Source organism: Hypanus sabinus, chromosome 9 (genome assembly GCF_030144855.1).
Source record: "Hypanus sabinus isolate sHypSab1 chromosome 9, sHypSab1.hap1, whole genome shotgun sequence".
NCBI classification, from domain to species: domain Eukaryota; kingdom Metazoa; phylum Chordata; class Chondrichthyes; order Myliobatiformes; family Dasyatidae; genus Hypanus; species Hypanus sabinus.
Window position 1 is genome coordinate 146288221 of NC_082714.1, and position 15913 is coordinate 146304133.

Below are 15913 nucleotides of genomic sequence, written 5' to 3' on the forward strand. Positions count from 1 at the left end.
CCTGGATGATTGAGGACCTTCAAAGACATGATCCATAAATAAAATTCATGAGCATATATTCAAGGCAGTTAGGCGTAGACAATAAATTCAGCCACATCAGTGTTATTTGCACATGGAAAATTGATATTAATAATAGCTGGCCCATCTAGAACTATGTCCTGCAGTTGTCTTCTTGAATTATTTTTACCATCATCATTATCACTATGTGCCTTGTTGTATTATGTAGGTAATCATGGTCTCATGACTGATTGTTCTTGACCTCCTTCTTGGTAGTTCTTTAGAAGATGGGTAACCTCAGCCATTTTCAATGCTCTTGAGAGTTTATCTGCCTGGAGACAGTAGTCACATAAGCAGGACTTGTGACATGCACCAGCTGCTCCAATAGCTTGAAGTGACCCTGATTAGAGGACGAAGCAGCTGCTACACTTTTCTCAAGGGTGACCTGCAGGCAACTGGAGGGAAGGGGCATTTTACACCTCTTTTGGTATAGATGTATCTCTACCCCACTACCTTTTCACCATTTTAGGTACAGTACAGGACATCTTAAGGAGGAGTTTCAAATGATAATATATTCGGGTCTTTAACATTTCTCTTTGCCAGACGTGTTGAAAATATCTGGTCGCATTGCATTATCCTATACTGCCCACGATTGCATTTGTTTTGTGAATGGTGCAAAGTAAATCAGACGTGATCAAATAAAAGCAAATCATACAAAACATGCAAATGAATGCAAACATGCTAAAGGAAACAACAAATATTAAAACCAGCGCTGAAAGCTCAAGCAGGAGTTCCTTATTTATGAAAGGAAAGGAACTAATTTAATTCCTAGAGCTGATAACATCAAAGGACATGGAACATCTGGAACTTTCTTGGTTCATCCCATTCCCACCTGACATTGCCTACCACCTCCGAGGTTGTACTACTTCTCCTTTGCCCATCTCTTATACTGGCTTCTTCCCTTTTCCTTTACAACTCTGATGAAAGGTCTAGGCCAGAAATATTGACTGTTTATATTCATTTCCATAGCTGCGGCCTGACCTGATGAACTCCTCCAAGGTTTTGTGCATGTCGTACATACGTGCAGAATGTAATTCTTAATGTTTCAACATCGAACATCCTGGCAGATGTCACATTTAATTTTCTCATGTACAAAACACGACTTCATTGTTGAATTCATTTATGGGAAGAACTAGTGCACAACTAGGGTAGAGTGGTAGGTGCATTTAGTCCTATGTGTTGAACTTGTTTTCAGGGATGTGAAAGAGCGGTAACTAATGCCATCCCTGGTTACCCTGAGAAGGTAATGGTGAGCCCATCTTCTGAACTGCCACCATGTGAATGGTGATAGACCTGCCAGAGAGCAGCACAGAAACTGTTCACAGTGTCCATGGTGACCATCAAGTATCTTTCTATATTCATTTCATTTACCAGCATTCAGCTGTTGACTTATCTGCCTTGTTGACTGAAGTGCTAATCAAGATATTTCTTAAATGCTGTGAAAGTACTGCATTCCTCGTGAGTTGACAGGGTATTCTAGGATTTGGATCCAGGGCAACAAAGGAACTATTTTTTTTAATGCAACACACACAACATGATGGAGGAAATCAGTAGGCCAGGCAGCAACTGTGGAAAAGAGTACTTTTTTTAATGTCAGCACAGTGTAAGATCTGAAGATTTTGATGGTGTACCAATGTATCTGTGACCTTTGCCCTGCCAGGAACTTAGCATCTCAAGTAAACCTAAGGAGTTCCATCATATGGATGGCAGTCACAACTTGGTGATGGTTGGACCAGTTACTTAAGATTTTAGGATGGATGTCAATCAAACCAATGCTTTGTAGAGTGTAAAACAGGGGTTCCCAAACTGGGTCCATAGACCCCTCGATTAATGGCCCATGGCATAAAAGATGTTGAGAATCCCTGGTGTAAAAGAATGTTGATGGAATTGGACTCATCTAGGTAAGTGGAGAGTATTCAGAAATACTTACTGACTTCACTTTGGTGATCAGGAGAATGAGACCCTTACTTCAGATAGCCTTGGATCTGACTTGCTTGAACATACACAATATTTGTGCACCTGGTCCAATAGGTTCAAAGACAATTCTTGGGATGTTGATGGAGGAAGAATGTTTTTTTTCAGAGGTCTGAGATCAGTCTTTACGAATGGCAATTGCTGAACTAAACCTAACCTAAGTTTTGAGAACAGACCACATCAGGAAACTTTTAACAACTGCCTCTAGAACATTGGTTCTTATTACAGGTGAAATGAACATTAGGAGCAAACCTCAGAGCTCCTGCTCTGTGTAATTCATGGAGGAAATTGCACAGTTGACTTTTTGAGTCAAGACTCTTCATCTAGTCTGTTAATATTCAGGAACCTGAGTAGACCTAAGAAATGTTAGGTTCTATGATATTGTGGCAGAGATAGATCATCCACTCTAGCTGGAGATAGTTGTGAATGCTTCAGCCGTATGAAAGGGAGAATGTTCTTGGAATTTCCTCCATGTATCAGTTCATTAATTGTTCCTCATTACTCAGGACTGCACGCGGCAGGGTTGAAGATGTTGCATCTGATCCAGCTGTTTTTGCTAACTAATAGTTTTATTGTTTAGCTTCATCACTTTGCCACCATTATTAACGGAGAGTGAGGAGTATGCCTTTCCATAATGTTTCAGTTTGTGGTATACAGTTTCACTCCACTCTGCTTGATAACCCAGTGTGCGTCACAACTTCACAACTTCCAGCTGCCAGAATTTTCACATATCCCTATATGATAAACATATGTAGCACAAAGAAAGGCATCCCCATTGTCAGGATGGGACTTCATCTCCAAAAACTCTGCAGTACTGAGATTGATGAGAATGAGTTCAAGGAGGTCTTTCCATCATATTAGTTTACACATTTCCTTATCCTCTCTTTGAGTCTGCCTGTCCTACTGAAAATTTCCACCTATTTTAGCCTTAGATTTCTATGGCACAGTAGTACTTTGTATATAAATATCCAGTGACTGATCAGGCGTGAGTGAGTTTGCGTCTCCCTATATTACTGAATGGCAAAGTGGTGGATGCCAGCAGCAGTGGTGAAGACGCTTGGGGTGAGCTGTCATACAGTACGTTCCTATAGATAGTATTTGAATATGCAAACAGGTCCAACTTGTTGGATTGCCGGATTTGTATGAGTACTCCTAACTATATTGCAGAACGGATGCCATTAATATCGATCCCTTTTGATGATAAGAAAGAGACTGTTGGGGACAATTATCCAGCTGCTCAGGTTTTGGCATTCTGTTTTGGGAGAAACCATGCGGGAGTAGTCTATTCCAACCCAACTTGCCTCATACTATGATTGCAGCTTTAAGGAACTTAAGCCTTAGTAACCCCCAGTGGGATAAGCATTTTAAGGAGTGGTATTTCCCGATGTACGATTTGTTTAATTCAAAGGTCCCAACTCTGAAAGTGATTCCTACTTGGTAGAGAAGCAAAAGGATTATTTTTGCAGGTGGTATGATGCACATAGGTCAAACCAGACAGTGGAATACAGCAAGTATAAGAAGGAACTGTGTACTGAGATGACAGTCTGCACTGAATGGCACTGTGAAGGCAACCATTCCCTGGACACTGAGTGGCACTTACTGATTATGCAGCTCCCAGACCTATCCATGCCTCCCTATGGGGTGGTATGCATGTTGCTGTCCCGTAAATGTGGCAATGTACACATAGCATCTCTGTACCCCGGATGAGCACCTTGCCAACGCTGGTCGTTGCAGGAAGAGGGCTATCACAGAGGAAGAAAGGTTTTGGATGATAGCCATTTCCAGTTTGGCATGGCCGGACTGCCCCTTGGAATTGATATAGATGGCCTTAGATTACCTGCCCGCAAAGAAACATGGTACTTGTGCCGTTACTAGCAAAGAATGCTGCACCTACACTCCTGATGAGTTGGGGAACACCACTCAGCTAGCTAATTATGTCTGACAGTCAGTGGATAAGATTAAATGAGGGACCAGCTCCATAGCTGCTATACTCTGAAAGGAGTCTGGTGGCCTACCGTAGTACTCTGTGGGGGAAGGGGAACTATTGGGCTTACAGTTCTGCATATTGTGCTTTTTGTGTTTTATATGTAGTTTAGTGGGGCTTTTGCGGGGGGGGGGGGGGTTGAGGACCAGACTGATGTGGAGTCAAGTCTTCCGGGGGGGGGGGGGGAGGTCGTAATGTGAAGGGTTAGCTTATTTGCTGGTTGAAAGCTGCTTCCACCACACCGATTGTTAATTGAGCAGTTTGAAGGATGCAGCAACCTTTTCCCGTTGGTTGCCTTGTGTGCCACAGCACCGGAGTCCAATTCCGAACACCTTAGGGGTATAAGATTAGCACATACAGGATAATCTCTGGCTTTTTGTTGTCTCCAGGGGTTCGTCTTCACACAGAGGTTATGATCAGTGCTGAAAGGTTGTTGGGAAAGTACGCTGCAGTTAAAGGAGAGCCCATGCACATACTTAACTGGGTATCTGTTTGACTGTTCAGTTTTGTAGATGTGTAACTTGGGGAGACTTAATGAAATACCTGTTAAGTTTGAAGTGTTACTGAATGTTTCATGTCGTTCTTTTTGTAACAGGGTGGCTAAGATGCTTGGCTGGATATTTAACTGTTTGTCTGTAAATAAATGTGCTTATTTGTAATTAGTATCTTCTGTCTCACTTATCAAACCTGTGAACCTGCTTCATCATTACAGATACCCCATCAGATGATCTATATGATCTATTCTGAGCCCAGCATAGATACAATCACAGGGAAGGCACGGCAGTAATATTATTTTCTCAGGAGATTAAGGACTTTGACAAATGTAGGGTTGAAAGTATCCTGGCTGGTTACATAATTATCCAGCACGAAAATTCAAGTGCAGAGGTAGAGTATGTAAGAGGCTGCAGAGAGGAGTGGACACAGCAGAATATATTATGGACACATCCCTCTTCACCATCTACATGAGCTGCTGCCTCAAGAGGCAACATTTATTATCAAAGATCACCATCTTCTTGCAACTACCATTAGGCAGGAGGCATAGAAACTAGCTTCAAACATAGCTACTTCCCTTCACCCATTGGTTCTGGAACCAACCTGCACAGATCTAATCATTACCTCTCTACAGCAATATTATGAATACCTTGATCACTTGGCGCTAAAATGGACTCTTTGGTACTGAGTTCTTCGGGCCTGTGCAGGGCATCAGAGAACATTGATTTCCAATATTTTTAGGGCACATGAATTGGTTAATTGTTCTTTGACATGGATCATTAATAGTTTAGAGTTCCTTTTTTTTTCTTGAGAGTTACTCTTTGTAATGCAGTCTCCTGGTGCCTTCTGTTTAAATTTATTTTAAGTTTATTTTGATAGGGTCAGGGATTCCATGTTACTTGTATTATTTAAGTTGGCACCCTATTGGTGCTAATTGTGGGGTCCTAGTTTTGAGAATGTTACTTTTCCTGGTGTCACTCAGCTGAGCCACCAATGTTCTGTTGGAATACTTACAAATAATCTCAGGTCATCATCTCTACATTGGAGTCGGTCTTTCCTCGGCACTTGGGTTCCAACATTGCCAGTGTACATCATGATACTCTGTTCTGATTGTGTTCTTCCATGTAAAAATTATGTACAAATGCTGCTTATACGTTGCCATCTTCCTGAGATGCTGCTGCAAAGAGGTGTTTAATGGCACCTGTACATACATATATTTGTGATATGACAATGAACTCAACTATGAGTCTCCCTACTCAACTTTGACTTTTATTATTCGCCATCCTTTGAAGAAATATACGGCAAGTTGGATTACAATGCATCTCACAAAGAATGGCACCCAGACACAGATCAGAACAAATATATGTATTAAAATATGTTTTAAGTAATTGCATATGCAGTGACATATGGGAAAGGCAGACTGAAGTTACATAGGTAGAATTTCTCCTAGGGTTTCTGTCAGTTTTCAAATAGCTTATGCCACATCTTGATTGCAATTGCCTAAAGAGAATTCAGTTGCTGCATCATTATCATTGGGAGCACTGACAGCCAGACTGGAATGAGGAGATTGTTGGAGTATTGTTGGTTCAGTGATAGGCTTAATGTTGCACTGAGAGATCATTTAGTTGTGGAATCTTTCAAGAAAGCATTCAAAAATGACTCCTAACTGAAGCACACTTTACACTTAATTAAGCAGTTGAAATTGCAGTATCAATGGAAACAGCAGCCAGAGATGCAATTGAACATAGAACATAGAATAGTACAGCACATTACAGGCCCTTCGGCCCACAATGTTGTGCCGACCCTCAAACCCTGCATTCCATATAACCCCCCACCTTAAATTCCTCCATATACCTGTCTAGTGGTCTCTTAAACTTTTCTAGTGTATCTGCCTCCACCATTGACTCAGGCAGTGCATTCTACGCACCAACCACTCTCTGAGTGAAAAACCTTCTTCTACATCCCCCTTGAACTTCCCTCCCCTTACTTTAAAGCCATGTCCTCTTGTACCGAGCAGTGGTGCCCTGGGGAAGAGGCGCTGGCTATCCACTCTATGTATTCCTTTTAATATCTTCTACACCTCTATCATGTCTCCTCTCATCCTCCTTCTCTCCAAAGAGTAAAGCCCTGGCTTCCTTGATCTCTGATCATAATCCATACTCTCTAAACCAGGCAGCATCCTGGTAAATCTCCTCTGTACCCTTTCCAATGCTTCCACATCCTACCTATAGTGAGGCGACCAGAATTGGACACAGTACTCCAAATTGAGTTACCATCAGGAATGAAAATGAGCGTGAACAAAATTGTAATGTCTAAACAGAAGGTTGCCTGGCCAAACAAATTGTGTTGCTGTTGTGACAATTGCTCACATACAACAGACAATGCAGGTTTAAAGGCAAAACTTGCAGAAAATGCAACAAAGTACAAAGAGCATGTCAGGCAGAGAAAAATATATGGTCTGCACAGGGAAGAGAAAAAAATAAAAAGACAAGTGCAGTTTCAAAAGGAGCATGCTGTTGATGAATTATCTGATAATGATGAGAGTGACACAGGACTAGGTAGCCTTGAGATTTATAAGTGTGAAAACGAACAAGAAATAAGCTAATTGGCTTACACCAGAAATGAATGGCAAATTAATTAAAATGAAATTGAACGCTGCTCGACTCTTTTAGTTGTTTCACAAAATTAGTTTGAATGGCATTTCAAAGGTATTGGACTAAAGCCTGCAGATATCTAGCCAAGAACATTTTCTGGAGAAGAGATAACTCCTGTGGAAATGACATTCATAACAGCAAAGGACAGCAACCAGCAAGTGACACAGGGTTTGTATGTGGTAAAAACAGGAGGGTCAGCATTGTGCGAACATGAGTGGCTGAGTCAATTACAACTTGTTTGGAGACCTGTCCACCTCTTGCATCCCACATTCCTTGTAATAGAGTCAACTGAAAGCCAATTAAGATGTACTGGATGACTGTTGCCTCAGCAGTGTTAAGGTATGACACTGTAAAACTGAAACAAATCAAGGGTAAAATACTGTTAAATGAAAATGCCATACCCAAGTTTTGTAAAGCCTATCCAGTTCCATATACCACCTTTGATAAAGTAGCCAGTGAGCTAGATCACATGGAGCCTGAAGGAGTTATTTCTAAGGTTGAGTGGAGTTCATGGTACCAGTAGCCAAGAAGAATGGGTCTGTTAAGTTCGATGATTTTAATGGGGGTGGGGGGGGGTGAGAGAGGGAGAGAGAAAGATTTGGAAAGAGAGTGGCATATGGAGAGGGTAGGAGTGAGGAAGAGAGAGAGAGGGAGACAGGAAGAGGGAGATCATGTCACCTTGTGAAATGTACACACCTCGCTTAAAGTAAAAACAAAATTAGACTCATAGTCCCGGCTCCCTTCTTTTCCTTTCAATTAGTTTAACGTTTTGATGTTTTGGGTTACAAAATATAACATAATCTGATCTATCACTATAAATCTTCGCATCCAATGCAGGCTGTTGTACACTAGCCTGAGCATACCTCTCAGTACAGTGCATGGGATTTTATTGTCTCAAATTCAACAGCAGTGTGAGCAATAGCAGGATAACCACAAGTGCCTGTCATTTGTGCCACTTGGTGCCATGTAACCAAGCCCATAAAATGGTGCCTATCATCACTCCAATCATGAAGCTTTCCATGCCATTCTCAAAGCTTCTCTAAAGGCCAATTTACATGAAGTTGTTACTGTTAAGCTTCTTAGGCAGTACCAAAAAAGACTTAACATGCTCAAGAGAACAATTTTTCAAACCAAAGATATGTATTGAAAATTCTTTGGTGATTATTGTTGGACTGGGAATATCTGGAAGTAGACATTGGCCCATTTCCAGATATGTTAAGTTTACATATCATCTTGAGTGAACAGTTTTGCAAGTACAGCTGCATTTTTACTATCAGCCTCATTGGGATGTTCGATAATATCAGTCTTCAGAGGTATCTTATCAATGTTGACACCATCTACCAGAATGAAATATGAACAGCAATAATAAGTAGATGCTTAACAAGCCGCTTCCAGAATTTGTTTGCAAGCTGAAGAAATTATCTATGCTCATGTGATCAACGGGACAGATTTGTCATCTTGTTTACAGTATTCAGCAGGGTGTGTTCTATGAATATGCTGAGTAAGTCAATGTTTGGTATCCTGGCATCGTTGAGTCCAGAGTTTGAGGCCTAGTGTTCAGTGCTCAGCAGCTCCTTCAAAGTTCAAAGTACATTTATCATCTTAGGATGTGTACTTTATAGAAGCTTGAGATTTGTCACAGTCAGCCACAAAACAAAGTAAACCAATAAGACCCATTAAAACAAGAGACCTCAAACACCTAAGGTTTGATAGAGAGATAAAAAATGCAAACACTAAAATCAAGCAAATAGCATTCAGAACTGAAGTTCCTGACGTGACTCACAGACACTAAGCCAGGCATCATTGCAGCCGATTCCAAAGCCCATTAGTTGCAGGCCACATCCTCAGCTCATCGCAGAGACGAGTAAGCCTTGTGGAGCAGCCTGTCCTTCACCTCCGGCTTCGGCATCCTGACCTTTTCAATCTGGCCCAATGCTCAAATCATCCAAACCACACATTGTTCCTTGCGTCTCAGACCCAGGTTGAGCCTCAACTCTGCTTGGCCTCGGTTCTGCCGCATCGGTACATTGGCTTATTCCCCGCTTTTGAGTCTGGGCCAGGCCACTTCTATTTGGTCCTGTACCTTCAAGACTTCAGTTCACATGGCAAAAATGCCAGGTCGTCCAGGAGTTTCGAAAGCTCAACTCTGACAAGGAAGATACAGGCTATTGTTTACGTGTGATTCATTGAGTATTTACTTGTTTTCTTTGTTTTATTTTCCACTAGAAAGTAGTTACTGAGCTTCATCAGCACCACCTTAATCCGAGGATCAAGGCCCAGCAGTCGAATCAGAAGTTGACTGGAGCCCTGCGTATATGAATATCTGCAAGTCCACTGGGGAAGTCGAAGCCCGACAGCTGTGAGCTCAAGTCCAAGTACAAGTCAGCTGAAGGTCGATAAAGATGGCCTGTCCCAGAGGTTAGGGGACTGTGTATGTACATGGGTGGGAGGGAGGAACTGGGCTTGCTTTGCTGCTGTTTTGTTGCTTGTCATGTTCTTTGTTGATTTGCTGAACATTGTGAGCATGCTATGTTGGCACTAGATTGTGTGGTGCCACTTGAAGACGGCCCCCAGCACACCCTTGAGCGTGTAGGTCGTTACCGCAAATGGCACATTTCACTGTGTGTTTCAATGTGTACATGATTGATAAACTAGAATCTTGAATCTTGATACTGATACAATTTAATGATGGAGAGGAAGGAGGCTGAAGGAAGAAATAAGGCTTCTTAAGGCTTTAAGAGTAAACCTAGCAATTATTAGCCTGTAAGTTTGACGTCAGTGGTGGGTAAATTAATGGAAAGTATTCTTAGAGATGGTATATATAATTATCTGGATAGGCAGGGTCTGGTTAGGAACAGTCAACATGGATTTGTGCGTGGAAGGTCAAGTATGACAAATCTTATTGAATTTTTTGAAGAGGTTACTAGGAAAGTTGACAAGGGTAAAGCAGTGGATGTTGTCTATATGGACTTCTGTAAGGACTTTGACAAGGTTCCACACGGAAGGCTAGTTAGGAAGGTTCAATCATTAGATATTAATATTGAAGTAGTAAAATGTATTCAACAGTGGCTGGATGGGAGATGCCAGAGAGTAGTGGTAGATAACTGTTTGTCAGGTTGGAGGCTGGTGACTAGTGGTCTGCCTCAGGGATCTGTACTGGGTCCAATGTTGTTTGTCATATACATTAATGACCTGGATGATGGGTGGTAAATTAGGTTAGTAAGTATGCAGATGATACTAAGATAGGTGGCGTTGTGGATAATGAAGTAGGTTTTCAAAACTTGCAGAGAGATTTAGGCCAGTTAGAAGAGTGGGCTGAAAGATGACAGATGGAGTTTAATGCTGATAAGTGTGAGGTGCTACATTTTATTAGGACTAATCAAAATAGGACATACATTGTAAATGGTAGGGCATTGAGGAATGCAGTAGAACAGAGTGATCTAGGAATAATGATACATAGTTCCCTGAAGGTGGAATCTCATGAGGATAGGGTGGTGAAGGAAGCTTTTGGTATGCTGGCCTTTGTAAATGAGAGCATTGAGTATAGGAGTTGGGATGTAATGTTAAAATTGTACAAGGCATTGGTAAGGCCTAATTTGGAGTATTCTGTACAGTTCTGGTCACCAAATTATAGGAAAGATGTCAACAAAATAGAGAGAGTACTGAGAAGATTTATTAGAATGTTACCTGGGTTTTAGCACCTAAGTTACAGGGAAAGGTTGAACAAGTTAGGTCTTTATTCTTTGGAGCGTAAAAGGTTGAGGGGGGACTTGATAGAGGTATTTAAAATTATGAGGGGGGTAGATAGAGTTGACGTGAATAGGCTTTTGCCATTGAGAGTAGGGGAGATTCAAACAAGGGGACATGAGTTGAGAGTTAAGGGGCAAAAGTTTAGGGTAACACGAGGCGAACTTGTTTACTCAGAGAGTGGCAGCTGTGTGGAATGAGCTTCCAGTAGAAGTGGTAGAGGCAGGTTCAATTTTGTCATTAAAAAAAAAATTGGATAGGTACATGGACAGGAAAGGAATGGAGGGTTATGGACTGAGTGCGGGTCAGTGGAACTAGGTGAGAGTATGTGTTCAGCACAGACTAGAAGGGCCGAGATGGCCCGTTTCCGTGCTGTAATTGTTATATGGTTATCACACCATCAATGTCATCCACAGACAAACACTCAGGACATGCTTTAACCACATCCCACCCTCACTCACTCTACTACCTCTTCTGATGCATAGCCATCCATGGTACAGTATTCAGCCTTTTCCATAAACGGTTATAAGCTAGCTTCAGCAAAGAGATTTTGGCCACAATACACAAGCATGCAGCATTACAAAGCCAATTAAGGACTGAATATGGTTTTTGTTTCACAACAGCAAGGTCAGCCCTTTGCTCTGGTAACATTATTAATTTCAAGGAAAAGGAGTAGCAAGTTTCCAGCAGTTTATTGATCTATAAATGCTTACTTTATCCATTGTTTATATTACACCATAGGACCAGAAGACATAGACTGTTCAGTCGATGGAGTTCTCTCTGCGATTCCATCATGATTTATTTTCCTTGTCAATTGCATTCCCCTGCTTTCTCCCCAAAAGCTTTGATGCCCTTACTGATCAAGGACCTATCAAGCTCTGCTTTAAATATACCCAATGACTCAGCTCTCTATGGCAATGAATTCAGCACCATCCAGCTGAAGAATTCCTCCTCATCTCCATTCTAAAGGGACATTCTTCTAAGCTGAAGCTTTGTGCTCTAATCCTAGACTCTCACACTATTGGAACATCCTCTCCACATCCACTTTATCTAGAAGAAACATGAAAATTCAGTAGAACATTTGGTGCTGTTTGCCAACAGGGAATTCATCTGAAAATGACAGCGAAGCTCAGAGCTTCCCCTAATTAAAGATTTAACCATTTTGCAATATTGCGAATGGATAGCTTGTGATGAATCAAAATCCTGTGAGTATTAAATCATTAACACTAGAAAGTCTGCAGATGCTGGAAATCCAAAGCAACACACACAAAACACTGGAGGTGCTCAGCAGGTCAGGCATCATCTATGGAAATGAACAGATAGGCTTGATTCGTGAGGGTATAGGTTCTTGGTTAGTAAGGGCACCAAAGCTTCAGGCCAAGATCTTTCTTTGGGACTGAGAAGAAAGGAGGAAGATGCCAGAATAAAAAAGTGGGGGGAGGAGAAGTAGCTTAGTTGGAAGGTGATAGGTGAAGCCTGGTGGGTGAGAACGGTCAGGGGCTGGAGAAGAAGGAATCAGATAGGAAAGGAGAGTGGACTGCAGGACAAAGGGAAGGAAGAGGGGACCCAGAGGAAGAAATAGGCAGGTGAGGAGATATAAAAGGTCAGAGTGGGGAATAGGGGGGGGGAATTTTTTTTAAATCGGAGAAAGAAATCGATAATCATGCCATCAAGTTGGATGCTATTAAGATGGAATATAAGTTCTGCTGTGAACCAGCTGGGGGTTATCTACTGTGTCCAGTGCTCTTGATGTGGCCTCTCAATTACTGGAGTAGATGGGATCATTCTGTTCCTGCTGGTCTTTCAGTCACTGCTTGGAATCATAGATACAGAAGATTCAAGCTAGTGACCCGGAACTATCATCTTGCAGGCCTGACAGTACAGGTACAGAGAATGATGTGCTGAATTTGAACTTGCAGACAAATTGGAACAGATCATTAGCCTCTGGGCATGGAGTATAAAGTTTGGGACACTATGTTCAAAGATCATAGTACATACGTACCACCATATACTTCCCTGAGATTCATTTTCTTGTGGACATTTATGGTATTAGACAAAGAACTTCACAAAATACTGACCAGACCATAAGTTGGAGTATTATGTGCAATACTGGTCATCATATTATGGGGAAGAACATAGAAGAGATTCACCAGGAATTTGCTTTGATTGGAGGATTTTATTTACAGGAAGTGATTGAATAGGCTCCTCCAAGAAGACTATAATCTTGTCATGATTTGAGGCTCGCATGCCTCAATGATGTGAAATGAGGATTTAACCTGGTCCCAGCATATTGATGCAGCTATAAAGAAGGCAAGACTGTGGCTGTATTTCATTGGGAGTTTGAGGAGATTTGGTTTGTAACCTAAAACACTCCAAAATTTCTACAGATGTACCGTGCAGAGCATTCTGACAGGCTACTTCACCATCTGATATGGGGGAGAGGGGTTACTGCACAGGATCAAAAGAAGCAAAAGAAAGTCATAAAATTAGCCAGCTCCATCTTCGGTACGAGCCTCTATAGTATCCAAGACATCTTCAAGGAGCAGTGCCTCAGAAAGTTGGCGTCAATCATTAAGGACCCCCATCACCCAGGACATGCCCTCTTGTCATTGTTACCATCAGGAAGGCGCTACAGGAGCCTGAAAGTGCACACTCAGTGATTCAGAAACAGTTTCTTCCCCTCTGCCATCTGAATCTAAATGAGCGTCGAACCCATGAATACTACCTCACTTTTATTATTTCTGTTATTGCAGTATTTTTATATACACACACACACACACACACACACACACATCTTACTGCAATTGAGTTATTTTTTTCATGTATTGCATTGTACTGCTGCTGCCGCTAAGTGAACAAATTTCACAACATATGCCAGTGATATTAAACCGGATTCAGATCAACAGATGAAAGTGTAGAGGCCAGACTAAGAGTGGTCCTCTGGTCCTCCAGGTTTGGGGGGGGGGGGGATCAGCTCAGGGCTAACAACCCTGACTGGAAAAACTAAATTGTTATGGAAACAGAACTGAAGAATCCTTCTACGCAGGAGTGTGACGGTATTCCTGAGTCTCCTCCTGGGACTTGCATGACTGGCAGTAGAGAGAACCGAGAGGAAGTTTCTGCAGAAGGAAGCCCTGACCACCAGAGATGGAGGACCTTCATTGCTGCCCTAAATGCAGGAAGTAAATTGAATAGGCTGGGTCTGTTGTTGTTGTAAAAAAGGACCTGGTAACACAAACACAAATTCAAGAGAAGCACTCACATCTAAAGCATTTCAGTATTTTATCTTTTATACCTTCATTAAAGCAAAAAAGATGTTAAGACTAAAGTTAAGAAGGAAGAAGAACTCTAAGCTGAGGATTTGCAGTCCCAGGCTAATTATTTATGTCACGACATCATTAAAGTCATGATGAAGCATGAAAATGTTTTGGTCATCAGAAATTGACCCTGCAGAGAAAGGAGTTCAAGTAACCCCACAGCAGCTGATTTTAATTAAATAACACAGAATTGAAAATTAGCACCTGTTATTGTTGTAATAGCCCATTAGGTTCACTAATACATCTAGGAGAATGAAATCTGCCAGTCTGATCTTGTGACTCTCAAGACGAACAACAAATATTCCCTTCAATATCCCAGTAGTCCATGTAGGAATGGAAATGAAGTGCCACTCTTGCCAGTAACTTCTGTATCTGAAGAAGGAATGCAAAATTTAATTTAATTACATGCAGATGAGGTTAGTGTTGGTACTGTATATGAAAAAGGTTTGTATGTATGTGATGGGTTCAATTTAGTGCTGTACAACTGTATGACTCTATGCAATAATATAAAATAAAAGTTTGTTATGCCTCTTATATTGGAAAAGTAAAGAAAGTTTCAGTTACATTTGCATGAGGGAGTCAGTATTTTTTTTAACATAATGCATTCATAACGAAACTCATTTTAATCTTTTGCACTAGCTTGAGATTTAATTTGCCCGAACATCAGCCTAAGCGCAAAACTAACATTATGCAATAGAACTGGTAAAACAATACTTGTCAATTTTTAAACAATTTCTTATGCATAACAGGTGCATTTTAATTTTTAAACTAAGTACCTGAAAATACGCAGTTTACTCCATTACTGGCTGACTTGTGCAAGTGAAGCAGTGCTTCATTGCAACTTGTAAACCATTTTCATGAATTTTAATTAGGTTAATGAAAGATAGAATAACACATAAATCCTAATGAATATCAGGACATATTGAAAGAATAAAGCATAAATGATTCTTGGATTCATAAGCAGGATAAAAGCAAGGAAGTAGCAGTTATCCTACATGAAACATGCTTAGAGTTGCGTGGCCAGTTCTTGTCTGAGGAAAACGTTTTCCAGAGTGCTTCAAATGATAAGGAATTTTAACTTAACTATATAGTTAAGCTAGAGATGCTCAAGTTATTTCATTTAAATCAAAATGTTGAGACAATATTTAATAGTTATGGATGTCATCAGAGGGAAGGTGGAGGAAAGTTGTTCCCCTTTTGTATGTTCTAGGAACAGATTTAACTGTTTGGGTGTGATGGGGATGAGGGAAGAAGCAGTTTTTCCCCAACACCTCAAGGCCTATTAAGTGGCAAGAAATATTTATGCCAAACTAGTTCCCGGTAATGACTATCTCAAACTGGAATGTTGGATCATTCACCACATAAAAGAGTAACCGGCAGCACTTTCTATTCCAATATATTGCCTTCACAGCATCAACATCCTAACTTCACCATTGACCAGAAGCTCAGCGAGACCAGTCCAACAAATACTGTGCCTACATAAATATGTGAAAGGTTATTCTGGAAAGAGAGACATCTCTCCTGATTTCTATAATCTATATGGCACCTGTGCAAAGGGTATGTGTTACTTGCATAAATAAATGCAGCTCCAATTATACTCCAGATGTTAAACACCATTGAGAGCAAAGACTCAACATCACAAAGACACCTGCATCACTGGTCCCCTTTCAAGATTGCAACATCAATTT